Source organism: Pseudorca crassidens, chromosome 13, assembly GCF_039906515.1.
Source record: "Pseudorca crassidens isolate mPseCra1 chromosome 13, mPseCra1.hap1, whole genome shotgun sequence".
NCBI classification, from domain to species: domain Eukaryota; kingdom Metazoa; phylum Chordata; class Mammalia; order Artiodactyla; family Delphinidae; genus Pseudorca; species Pseudorca crassidens.
The window spans coordinates 10,376,443-10,389,448 of NC_090308.1; the positions used below are offsets into that span (position 1 = coordinate 10,376,443).

Below are 13,006 nucleotides of genomic sequence, written 5' to 3' on the forward strand. Positions count from 1 at the left end.
GGCGCCCGGAGCGCGGCGGCGGCGTGGGGCAACTGGAGCCTGCACTTTCCCCTCGTGCCTCCGTCTCCTTGCCAACCGGGCGTTCGCGTGTTTGTTTTCACGTCTAAAAGGCCCGATACAAAGGTGGAAAACGAGTCTGAACGAGCAGACAAAAGAGGGAGAAGGGCTGAGGAACAAAGTTGTCCTCTGGCCCCAAAGGTTACGACGAGCCGGCGGAGAAAGAAAATATTTGGGCAATCTGTGCAAAAGTACTGCCTCTCCCAAGAGTTATGTAATTTTTCAGAATGTTAGTCTCTCTCCCTTGATTTCGGGCCATCAGCGTATTTCCCACAACTTCTTCAAACTGCAAAATTAGGAAAGTGTTTAAGTGAAGGTTAGCACATTCCCGGAGCGCTGTGCCCTGTACACAGCAGGTACTCAATATATGCTTATTATTGACTGCACCTGCCCAAAGATAACGTTGATATAACTTTTTTTTAAGGCATCTTATGTGTGTACGTAGGCTTATCAACGAAAACACGAAGTAGTCCCAGAGGAGCATTTTTCCTGCAATGCACTTGTCTGTCTTCTCTCTGAAGGGAACGTCCTCAAATATGTAGAGTGGTGCCTTATGCTCCCAACAGCTTGCACGTGGAAATTTAACTATTGGCAGCATAATAGCTAAGGTTTATCTCTTGTCTTCATAAATCTGTATGATGCCTTTCCCCCTATTTCAGAGGTTATGTGCACAATTAACCCTCTTGATACGGGTTCATTTCTAAGTGATGTGAAACAAAACTAAAAGAAATACATGTTATATTTAATAAACGTAAGATCAGTAATGATATAAATCCGTCGAATCTAATCCTAGAGCAAAAACGTTTCACGCTTTGTTTTTTTTTAAAAAAATACTATCCATTATTCTATCACTTTTTGATGCTTTAAATGTTTTTATTATTGTGAATTTGTCACCTGGTAACATCTTGAATATCTTCAAAAGCAGGACTTCTTAACCTGAACAATAGCTCAGTTGTACTAGTGTACTAGTGTGGACTCAGTTTTCATGGAGAGAAAGCACTTGAAACCAGAGCTTTCAAGAAGTCCTGCTAGCTGAAATGATACATATGATTTTGGTAGAATGTAGCTTTCTAAAATCATCTCATTCTTTAGCTTTCCATAAAGGCTATTTTAGTTTATTTCAACTGCAGTGGTTATTTTTGTTTGCTTGACCGAGTGTAAATATGTTACGTGACTAAATAGAAAATGATAGATGTGAAAAACTGGTGACTGATTGGGGGAAGGGGAATCAGGTGCACACCCAAGGGTCATTACAGAGTGTAGAAACCACAAATTTGCATTCAACAAATTGCAAACAACTGGAAAACAGGAGTTATATCATCATGTGTAAGAGAGAATAACAGAACCGTAAGGTAAATTCATGCCAAATCATTCATCAGTTTTTGCCAAGAGAATACTACATCTTTGTTAGTGTGCCTCTTTGACACTTTGTCCTGGATTTTCTCCCTCTATATATTCAAATACATACTAATTATATGATTATACCACATAAGTTGAATTTTTAAAGTTTTTCATATGCAAATATAAATATGTCTGTTTTGTGTATATGTGTTTATACATATATTCTAAAATCCATTACATATGTATGCTTTTAAACATTTATAGTCAAACTAAATATATACATATAATCATAAAAATGCATTTTTTCAAACTGATAAAATACATCAAAGTCAGTTTGTACAAGTGTAGCCGTATTTTGTGGCTTATTTTCACAACTAATCCTAAAAAGGGAAAATGAGTCACCAAGTTCACCTCTGGCCCTTTTAAAAAATTTTTTTTCATACAGAAAAATCATGAAACTTAAAAAAAAATTAGGTATGTAGGTCGAAATCTCTTTTAATTCCTTTTGCTTCAGCAAGTCAACTAGAAGATTGGAGCCAAGAGGCTATGAAATAGAGGCCCCCAGCACAATGAAATCAGTCTGCTATAAAAGGCGACACATGCCAGTTTCTCCTCCCCAATGGCAGATGCCACACCCTAAAGCAGACAGAAGGCACTGCAGTCTGTAAGAGAAGCACAACACACAAAGCCAGCAGGACTTGGTTTTGTCTCTTAAACCACAGAGAATGCTAAAATACCTTTTTTAAAAGCGTCTTGCTGAAGATAAGTAGTGGGCTCCTATTTATTCAACTTAGGCTTCTCAAACACACCTTCTCGGGGAAAACAAAAGCCTCTTAACAGTTTCATTTAAAAATCCAGGACTTAAATGCAATCACAGTTGTCAGGGGTCTGTGAGAAAGTGATGAAATAGGTTCACAATTTCACAAAAGCACAACTTGAACTATAAATTATGGTTTCTACTGTGCCAGTTGCCTCAATTATCCTATATGGCAATTCTACAGTATTTTTAAATGTAAAATAAAATACTAGAAATCACCGCGTACTCTTTTCCTAACGAATTTTTTATTTTTACACCTCTTGCCTAAATTTCAAACCATGGTGACAACTTTAATAAGTTACTCCAGCCACGAAGGAGCCCAGGAAGTGAAGGCCCAAAAGCTGCAGAGTGGCCTCTCCACGCCTGCAGCCAAGGTTGCCCCACGCCTTCATGTTTAGCCAGAGGGTCACCCATTACTTTGTTAAACATTACTTTTTGGCTACAAAAATGGGGTTGGGTTTGGTGAGGTTTTTTTAACTATATGAAAAATTAATATTCAAATACAATTTCCTTTGAATAAGTTTTAGGGCAGTGAATAAAAGGCTCTTCAAACTTGCCCACTTAAAGAGGATTGAGCCAGATGGTAGTTTAAGAATGCCACGGTTCTGTTCTTTTTGCCTCATCGTAGCCCATCATCCTGTTTGCTTTAAGATTAGTCCCCTTTTAGTGTTCTGGTTATTTATTCGACAACTGAAACTATCACAATTCACTACCCATCATATTTCTCAGTATTCTTTGCATCATTTGGAAGCAATTTAGAATAAAGCCCTGTCAAGGTTTTACAAGTAAGAACTATTAAAGAATAAGGCTTTGGATACTTGCTTTCCTTTTAGATTTATGAGAAATGCAATGAATGGAGCTAATGGGATTTCCCTACTAATCTTGGTCAGCGACTTTAAAGAGCACTAAACAATTGTCCTTTTCACGTCTCTGATTTAGACGTTGGCAGTGAATAACTAAGTAAACGCAAGATACGGGATGTAGCATTTGGCTTGAAACAACTATGCAAATTTAATAGTGGCCCATAAGTTTAGGACACAAAACAATTAGGATTTGAAAAAAATCTAGGCAAGAAAAAATTTAAATAAATCTGGGGACTCTGACTAACAATAGCGCTACTATATTTACTAAGAATATTATAGTGGGGATAATAAACCTCCATGGGGATAGGGATAAACTACACTTTTTTTTTTTCCAACAAACTTATCTAGAATCCACTTTGTGACATTCCCTGAGAATAAAAAGATAAATATTACCTTCGTCTTGTCCTCAACAGGAGAAAGAAACTATTACCTAAAACATACTTAGGGCTGCCCTGAAACATCATAGAGGATCTGGCCAGGAAAGAAGTAAGTTCAGGCTTCCCCACCTAACAACCTTCCCTGCAGGTCTGCCCTGTTGGCTGCCATCAGCCGGGCACCTCACCCTAATACTCAGTCTGGCACGGCTTTGACATGATGCTGGGAACCCACCAATGTTGGAGCTAGACTTCCAGAACCCTAAGTCAGGTTTACCATTAGGCTACTACAGTTTCTCTCCAAAGTCCCTAGAAACATAGTAACAGCAGTGAAATAAATTACATTTATTTCCTTAATACATTTTGGAACACTGTACTATGTATCTTATATTGGACTGTCCACATTTTGAATGATGTGTAATAAAATTTTTTATTACAGCCTAGTTTAGAAATGTTCTATAACTTTTAGACAAATGTGTGTTCAATGGCATTTCTTTCACTTTATTCCCAAGATTGTCCTCATTTTGCCATCGTCAGAATCACTTATTGAGCACCTATGATTACATCGTGACATATACTCATCTATATGGCTTCTGTCACTGATAACCTGCTGCTTGCATAAAGGCACTTTATTGATAACACCACTCTAGTTCCTCATAAATAAATACTTGGGAAGTAAACATATTTGAGGTAATTTTGTAATAATCAAGAATATAAGGGAAATCATTTGGAGAGTTAATACCTCAATTTTATGGAAAGATTTTAGCGACCTAGCTGAAGGCCTTCTGCGTCTTTGTCATATGTGATTAATTGCTTCATAGTACATATAACCTTCTAAAATAAAACTACTTATCAAGCACAATAAATTCCAAACAATACCTCATGTGCATTAATGTAGTGCATTCGAGATATTTATTTCACCCTCCTTATCTTCGATTGCTTTGTCCCTAATTCATTAAGGGAATCAGTAAGCATCTTTAAGGGCAAATTACTGACAGTCATCTGATTGTTCTAAGGGCCAAAGGGCTTGGTGATATGCTGCTGTTATACCAAATGATATAATTTCATTGGGGAATTTGCTTATCAATGCATTCCTCTAGAAATGCCCAAGTGGTTAAGCATAAATATTTTTTTCTCTCCCTTACTTAAAGGAAATGTCCACATTGTAGTATGTTACTATAGGACTTAAAATTCAGGGGCCTATACCTGGCCCCTTCTCTGACCCTCAGACGTCTCCTCTCAAGCTGTACATCTCTCTGTGGTGCTGTGACCTGCTTTCTCAAGGACCATGTGGGATATAGGTTTCCCTCCCAAAGCATAACCCACAAGGAGCTGCTGAGAAGGTAGCTTCTTGGCTCAACCCCATTCATTCATTCATTCATCCATCCATCCAGCAAATCATTGCCGAGCCCTGCCTAACTCTGCACCAGCCCTGTGCTAGGCTCTGCGGCACTACACTGAGGGGGGCGGGGGGGGGGGGGGTAAGGAACTTCCTGCACCGTCTACCAGCTCGACATTAATCAAATGATCCCACTAATAAGTGTCAAATTGCACAGAGATAACGTGCTCGGAAGGAAAGATGCCAGGGTTCTATGAGGGAAATAAACGAAGAAGCTGACGTAGACTGGGGCCCGAGGGAAGCCTTCCCGGAGGAAACGTGGCTGGGACTGACAACCGAAAAGTGAGGAGAAATGAACCCGAGAAGGAAGGGAAAGAGCGTCGCAGACAGCAGGAGGCCAGCGGGGCTGGGGGCGGAGAGGGGCAGGAGCGCCGCCGCGGCCGCGGAAGAGGGTCCCCCGCGCTGGGCTCGCGCTTCGAGAGCCACGCGAGGAAGCTGCAGCGTCCGAGCCGGGGGCCGAGCCGGGGCCCTGGGTGGTCACGGGACCCACGGGCTGCTGGGAAGAGAGGCGGGGCCAGGGCGGCTGGGCGTGAGCGTGGGGCCGGCCCCGGGAGTCCAGGCTCCCGCGGCTCGGCCCCGGCCGGGCGCGCTCGTGCGGGGAGCCTCCTGGTACTCTGCGATACTAAGGGATAATAAAAGCATCGTAAGATGAGTCTATTTGAATGTTCACGGGTTTCTTTAAAACATACTCGGCCTCAAAAATAGAAGGTGATACAAGTGTGTTTTTCACAGAATAACTAAGATTCATTTATGTTTGATTAAGTTACAGTGTCGTGCCCCACAGGCTGGGTGGTCTGTTAAATCGATCACAAGTCTAAAAACAAGTAATAGGATGAACACCTTTTCGTTTAGTCCTTGTATGAATAACCTTACTTGGCAACCACACCAAGCCTGCATTTGAGACCCTCTGTACACCCTCTCCCAGTTACCTGTCATGACGGAGCATCGTCCACGTGAGAGATGAGAGATGATGGAGCCAGGAAGGAGGCAGGAGGGATCACGGGGATGGAGGTAAGTGAACTGATTCCACCACTAAAGAGTCCACCACTTGAGTCCACCACTTAAGAATCTGCGGATTCTTCACTGAGCAAGGGCTTCCAACCAAGGATGTGAATGGGGGTTGCAGTTCAGCCAGAGCCTTACTTGCTGCCCATTGAGTCCTGGCACAGGACTGAGTCTGCTGGAGGATGGGGTGTCTTTTTCTAATTTGCACAAATCATCGTGCGTGCTTGCAGTGGCCCTCCATGGCAGGGAGGGCAAGGAAATAACATAGAACTTGGTAATAGATTGGATATGGGGGTGAGCAAATAAAAGGATCAAGTTCCTACCTCTCACTTCCTTTTCCATACCCCCCTTCCTGGTCCAAACCAATGATGAAACAGCTGGAAACTCCAGCTTTTGTCCCTACCATCCTGTCCACTTCACCCTATCCATCGATCCTACCCAGTTTTCTCTGTACCACACCCCAACCGTTATGATAAGCCAGCTCTGTCCGTCATAGAATCTTAAACCTAAAAACAACTTAGAAGTTTTAAGAGACTGAGGGAAACTCCTCAGATCCACACGGTGCAAATATTTTGTGATGTGAGAGCCTTCTCTCTTACCTAGGAATCTGTGAGATTGAGATGATCCATGGAAAACTCTTTGAAACCAATAAACCAAATGAGTTGACACTCAACCCATAAGTTACAATTTGCCGCCTTCCCAGAGCCTCCTGTTTGCACAGCACCAAGGAATGCCATGCTTGTTGTCACTGATCTAAAGGACATCTCTGTCCAGTGTGGCTGCTTGTCCCCTGGAGTTAATGCAATGTGACTGCCCTGCTCCTTCTGCATTTGCGAGAGGCCAGAGCTGTCATTTGCAGTCCCTGAAAGTGGGCATGGGAAGAAAGCAGGAGCCCAGGTTGGGAAATGCCCAGGCGTGGGCATTGTCCTTATTTTGTGTCATGACCTGGCTTTCTGCCACCTTTCCACAGGTGCAAACGTCGGGGCAAACCACCTCTAATGTCTGGAGGAGGAAATGGAGAGGCCAGGCCTGGGAGTCGATGCTCCCAGGAGGCAGCGTTTGGGGCACCCAGCACGCACTCCCTTCCTCTCACTCACATGCCTATTTAGGGATAGGGCAGGAGTCTGGAAAAGGGAAAACCTCGGGCAGACATAGTTGTACTTAATCAATAAACCAAGCCACTTCCGGGCTGCTTTGAGTTTTATAATTATTATCACTTAACCTTTGTTGTGTCTGTCCTGTGCCCAGCACTCTGCAAACATGTGGCAGAGATGCAAGTTGCCTAACCTAATATCTGTTCTCCTCACCTGTAGTAAGAGAAGCCCCACTTTTTAACAGGGCACATGACCATTTGTAAGAAAAAAATGTCTGCACATTTCCCAGATGCCTTGGAGGTAGGTGTGTCCCTGTGTTGAAGGAGAGCTGTGGTGCTGGTTTAGTTACTGTCTACCTCCGGACTTGGTTTATGAGAGAGAAAAATAAACCTCTGTTTAAGCTACTGATTTATCTTGCTTTGTTTTGTTTGGGGTTTTTTTCTTTTCTTTTTTTTTTCAGTAGGAAACAAAATCTACACCGAACTGATATAGTGCATTATGGTTTCTCATATAATTCTTACAACTCTTTGAGAGTTCAGTTAACCTCTTAAGCCTTGATTTCCTCCTGTGTCAAATAATAGTATCTACTTCTCTGGGCTTCTGAGGATTAGATGAAATAATCCCTGCAGATCTCTGAGCACAGTGCCTGGCACAAGGGAAGTGTTTGATACTCTTCTTTATTTTATTAAGGACCTAACATCTCTGTAGCTGGATCATCAATTCCTGAAGGATAACGTCCCTATCTTCAGGATCTCTTCCATTTTCCACAATGCTCAGAACAATCCTGGACCCACAGTGGGCTCTGCACTTAATTGCTGAGAGAACTTTGTGGCTGAACACAAATGTGCCAATAAAATTATTTACCTGCATTTTTAAGTTACTTGTTTCTTTCAGTGTTGAGAACTGATGTAGTTTAAGCAACAATGACTTTTTATGTAGTTACACTTTTAAAATAAAGACAGGATTCTTAAATTTATTTTTTATTTGCCTCAAGGTATAGGAAGTTCTTCTTAAAAGGTCAGGTCTACCTATTTTTCTGATGTCCCATCTTATTCTCTAGGTAAGACTTCATTATTCTTGTTGGCTAAAGCAGCATTGTGTTGGCGTGAGATTTATAACTGGAGAGAGAGTTAACAGTGTTGCCTTGAGTGTGTTTAATGCTGGAGCACATCACAGTAGTCTTGGTCTGTACTAGTTTAGCGTGGCACTTGTTTATAAACAACATGATTATTAGTGCCGATTCTATGAGATTGGCTTTCCACTGACCCCAATAGAAACAATGCAAATATTCACCCTTTTCTAAAGCATAGTAAAACTCCTGTGGTTTTTGAAACCAAACCAAGAACCCATGTAGAAAAGCCTGTGGATTATTTTAAGTGAAGTTATTTTTTTTTAATCACATGAACTTTTCACCATATGCTGTTTATTTTTTATATCCTGCACAGGCTGAAAAATGAAAATAGAACAGGCCACTATGTTTTATAGGGGCACATCATTATGAGGATGACATACACAAAGTCTGGGGAGTTCAGAGAAAAACAAAGATGATTAAGGGTGCTTTTTAAGATGACTTATTGGAAAAGATTTTTAAAGCTCTATATGTTCATTAACTCAGCAACCCCCAGGAGGCAAGCAGGAAGACTGCTTCCCACCACATGAAAAGAGTGTTACCTCGAGGGGCTTCCTGATCTGTAGAAAGAAGCTGGATTCACATCCCAGTTCCTCATTTATGGGCTCTGCATGTTTGGCAATTTACTTAACCTTGTTGTGCAGCAGAATGTACGTGAAACACTAAATGTCTACTTTGCAGGATTTGGGGTGCAAGAATTAAATGAGAGAGTATTTGTAAAGCATTTAACATATTACCTGGAATTAAACAGGTAAGTAGGGTATGTGTGTGTATATGTATTTTAATTTCTAAATAGAATAGTTGTCTGGCATGTGATTTCAGGAAAACCAGGTATACTCCACGCAACCCCAAACGTTCCTCCTGTTGCCTAATTAAAATTTCTCCATTAAATCTTTATGGATTTGTTCCTTTCTCTAAAGGCTTTGAGCCCTGTCAAAATACAACTATGCTTATAACGAGGAATACCTTAAGCTTCTATCTATCAGTCATTTACACCTTATGGTGAATATACTCCGGATCTATGCCTGAAGGCCTGCTTTGATGCAGAAGACGGGATGAGAAGCAGGATGTGGGTACAAGAGAGAAGGTGAGAGGAAGAGGAGTGACTGCGGCGAATGGGAGGCTGAAATGGCAGAGGGACAAATTCTGTTTACTGGAGAATTCCGTTACCCTCAGAAACAGTGTAACGTATTAATGGGCTGAAAGTATGAAAAGGAAAGCATATCTAAATATTGAAGAAGTTTTGCTTTCCATCCTAAGAGCTCAGGCTTGCGGATCGTCAAGCATTTCCTAAGGCTGGAATCCCAGGATTTGTCATTGCTGTGTTACGGTTGACCTTTGGCAGATCGAGGTGGGCACTGATGGGGAGAGGCAGAATGGGGGTGTGTTTCCAGGCCAAAGATCATTCCATGATTCTGTGGCTAGAGAGGACAGCGGATGATGTGGAACACTTTTACTTTGGAGGAGATAAGGAAGCACAGTGAACCAGCTCCACTACAGAAGAACACTGGTATCAAAGCCAGAGGGACGGGAGAAGCTCAGGGAACGGTGACCCGGGGACAGCCCTGCCCTGGCCAAGATGGCACCCTGTCTGCCCTGATACACTTTTGCTGATTCCTCTCTCTGTGCACTTAATTCCTCTGGATGTCCAGCCACTTCCTCCAGAGTCTGGCTCACTGCTCACCTGCTCTGAGATGTTGTCCCTGATGGATTACATTTGGAATCACTTGCCCCACCAGACTCTCTCACACCTCTATGCCTTTACATTTGCTACTTTCTATTCTCTTTCCCATTGCTTGGTCAAGAGCTTTGGTCTTCCAAAGTTCAGCCCAAATGTCACTCCCATTGTGAAGTCTTCCTGATCACAGTTCCCACACACCTAGTGGAACAGTCACCTGTGAGCTATGAAACCAGCTGTGGACATCACTGTTTTGGCCCTTATTATATTATACTGTAAATTTTTGTGAATTTTTACATCTCCACCCCTAGACTGAGTACTCCAGGAAGGCACCCCACATTTTTTTTTTAATATCCAGGGCCTAATGTAGGACCTGGTCTTCCATTAGTGTTTGTTGAATGAATGAATGACCTCTGCAACCTGTCAGTGTGATAAGAGGGCAACATCACCTCCTCCCTCAGTATGGTACCAGTGTGACTGATATACCTGAGCTCCTCTGACACTTCCTGAACAGTCACAAAGTCCCTACACATGAGAATGTATCCTTAGTAATCAATTCATTATTCTAAGGAAATTAAGCAGAATCCTTCCCATGTCAGGATATGGGCAGCAATTTCAGAAGATCACCCAGTAGAACCATATTATGGCAAGACAAGTGCCAGCCACTCTGCTCATCCAGATGCACTTCATGGTGGTTGGTGCAGGAAAGAGAAAGTGAGACAACCTCCCTCCTGCAACAAGACACAGCATCAGCATTCTCTCCTGGAGCTGGAGAACTTCCCACAGCATGGGGAAGTTACTTAACAAATGCGGAGTTTTGCCTTGGGACAATATGAAAGAAAAATTCCCCACTTCATGTAACAAGAGTCAAAGACTGAGGAACAGCTATCATGGATGTTTCAATAATTTTCAGTCGGCAGTGTCGGAGGAGATATCTGGAAGAACATGGGGGAAAAAAGATTTTCGTGGAGAGGACCATACATATAACTTCTAACTAGCATGAAAAAAGACTTTTTGGCCACCTATAGACTTAGCATTTTTTTTAAAGGTTCTATAACTAAAATACACTGTTGCAAAATCTTTGACAGTATAATTCCAAAGAGCTCAAGATTATTACAATTATTAGATACAGATACTAGATATTTCTTTGTACTACAAAAAATAAAATTATTAGCATGACTGATCTAAACTAGGCTAATCATAGCTGAGTGGAGATGTTTTTTCCAGATACTTTGGTTTAACTTCTAATTTTTTTCGTCCCAGTATAAGATGCTAGCTATGATATGATGTGCAGTCTTGGCCTCGTATTATTCTGGCAGAATCTGATTTTATTTCTTTGTTTTGAATAGTTTTACGTTCCAGAGTTTGGGGGGAAATATACTGATCTGTTTCGCAGTCTCAGGAGAGTGTTAATTTGGCTTCTGGCAGCCTCCATATGAAAATTCCCCAGTGAAGGTGGCCCCGCATTTGGCAGCAGGGGCCTTGCAGAAGTGGGAGCATCTCCTCCAGGACGGAGAGGCAGGTGTGCCAGCACACCCAGGACCCTCTGTTGGCATCTGTTCTTCCAGCCCTGGGCACCAAGAGTGTCCCCTTTGTCCATAAAATCCCTTAGGCCTGCTCAAAGCCATTTTTAATGCCTAGAGTCCAAATTAGAAAAATACAAGGTAGAAAAAGATGTATCTTTCCAGACCCACACTCACTGAAAATAAAACATATTGGAAATAACATGTGCTCCTCCACAAACCTGTCACCCTGGCTGAGGCCTCTGTGTCACAACTCTCAAGGTTATTCTTGTTCTTAGTCTGCTAATTGTACTGCATGCAAGGCTTCCAGAATTCTTCCCACTGCCTCCTACGTGCCACAGGTACTAGTATGTGTGAGGCGGTAGCCAGAGGGCTGCAGGCTGTGAGAGAATGTGCGCAGAGATGCCACTCCGCCAAGGCTGGGAGGTCAGCCCAGTGTTGGCGGGACCTAGCTCGTATTGGTGTGCAGCGGCGGGAGGGTGGCCAGGAGCTAGGATGACCCAAGGGGAGGGAGAAGTTCACGTGCTGTTCAGGACCCAGACGTCAGTCAGGAGTTTTGTTCTGTTTTTCCGTGCTGTGCAGCTTTCGGGATCTTAGTTCCCTGAGCAGGGATTGAACCCACACCCTCAGCAGTGAAAGCACGGAGTCCCAACCACTGGACCACCAGGGAATTCCCCAGTCAGGATTTTAAATTCTTCATCTTTCTCACCTATGCCAGCCAGTCTAATTCATCATAGAACACTTCAGGTTTTGGAATACATAACTAAGCCCACATAACTAAACACAAAATATTTGGGTCTATGGCATTTAAAGGAAAAAGGAGAAGAAGGAAGGAAGAAGGACCACTCCAAATAATAAACCATTACTTACTGTGGCTTTTATGAAAGTACAATTCACCTTTCATTAGACTCCAAAATTACAATCTTCCCACCAGCTTGGCAACAGTCTAAAAGTTTGACAACATAATGTGTTGTTGAGGCTGTGGAGGAACAGGAATTCTCATATATTGCCAGTATTAGTGAAAAATGGAACAGTTCTTTTGGAAAGACTTGGTAAAAATGAGCAAAATTATCAATGAACTTACCTTTGAGCAGCCACTGCACTTCTAAGCAGCTATCCTATTGACACCTTGTAAAAGTACAAAATAACATATAGCCAGCATCATGCCTTGTGACATTGTTTCTAACAGCAAAAGATTAGAAATAACCCGAGTACTCAGCAATGATAAGAAATTTGTTCAAAATAACTATGGTGCATCCACACCGTGGAGTACTATGCAGCCATAAAATAGAACAAAGTTTTCCATCTTCCAGTGTGGAGAAGTCTACAAGGTATTTTGTTAAGTAAAAAAATCCAAGGTCGGGCTTCCCTGGTGGCACAGTGGTTGAGAGTCTGCCTGCCGATGCAGGGGTCGCGGGTTCGTGCCCAGGTCCGGGAAGATCCCACATGCCGCGGAGCGGCTGGGCCCGTGAGCCATGGCCGCTGAGCCTGCGCGTCCGGAGCCTGTGCTCCGCAACGGGAGAGGCCACAGCAGTGAGAGGCCCACGTACCGCAAAAAACAAAAAACAAAAAAACAAAAAAAACCCCAAGGTTATACCGTGTGCTACCTTTTGTGTAACAGGCAAGGAGAGTAAGAGTATGTACACATATTTGTTTATATTTATAAAAAGAAACACTGAAAGGATAACTATCTGTAGGGGTTGGTTATCTGTAGGGGGTAGTTATC

The 13,006-nt window shown here is 42.5% G+C and overlaps 1 long non-coding RNA gene across 1 annotated transcript; it reads left to right on the forward strand.

Moving 5' to 3' along the window:
• The first annotated feature begins 4,945 nt into the window (after positions 1-4,945).
• LOC137204935 (uncharacterized) lies at positions 4,946-7,938 on the forward strand. Its single transcript, XR_010933915.1, has 3 exons — positions 4,946-5,559; positions 5,777-5,862; positions 7,641-7,938. It is a non-coding gene; the product is annotated as an uncharacterized lncRNA (long non-coding RNA).
• Positions 7,939-13,006: the final 5,068 nt, after the last annotated feature.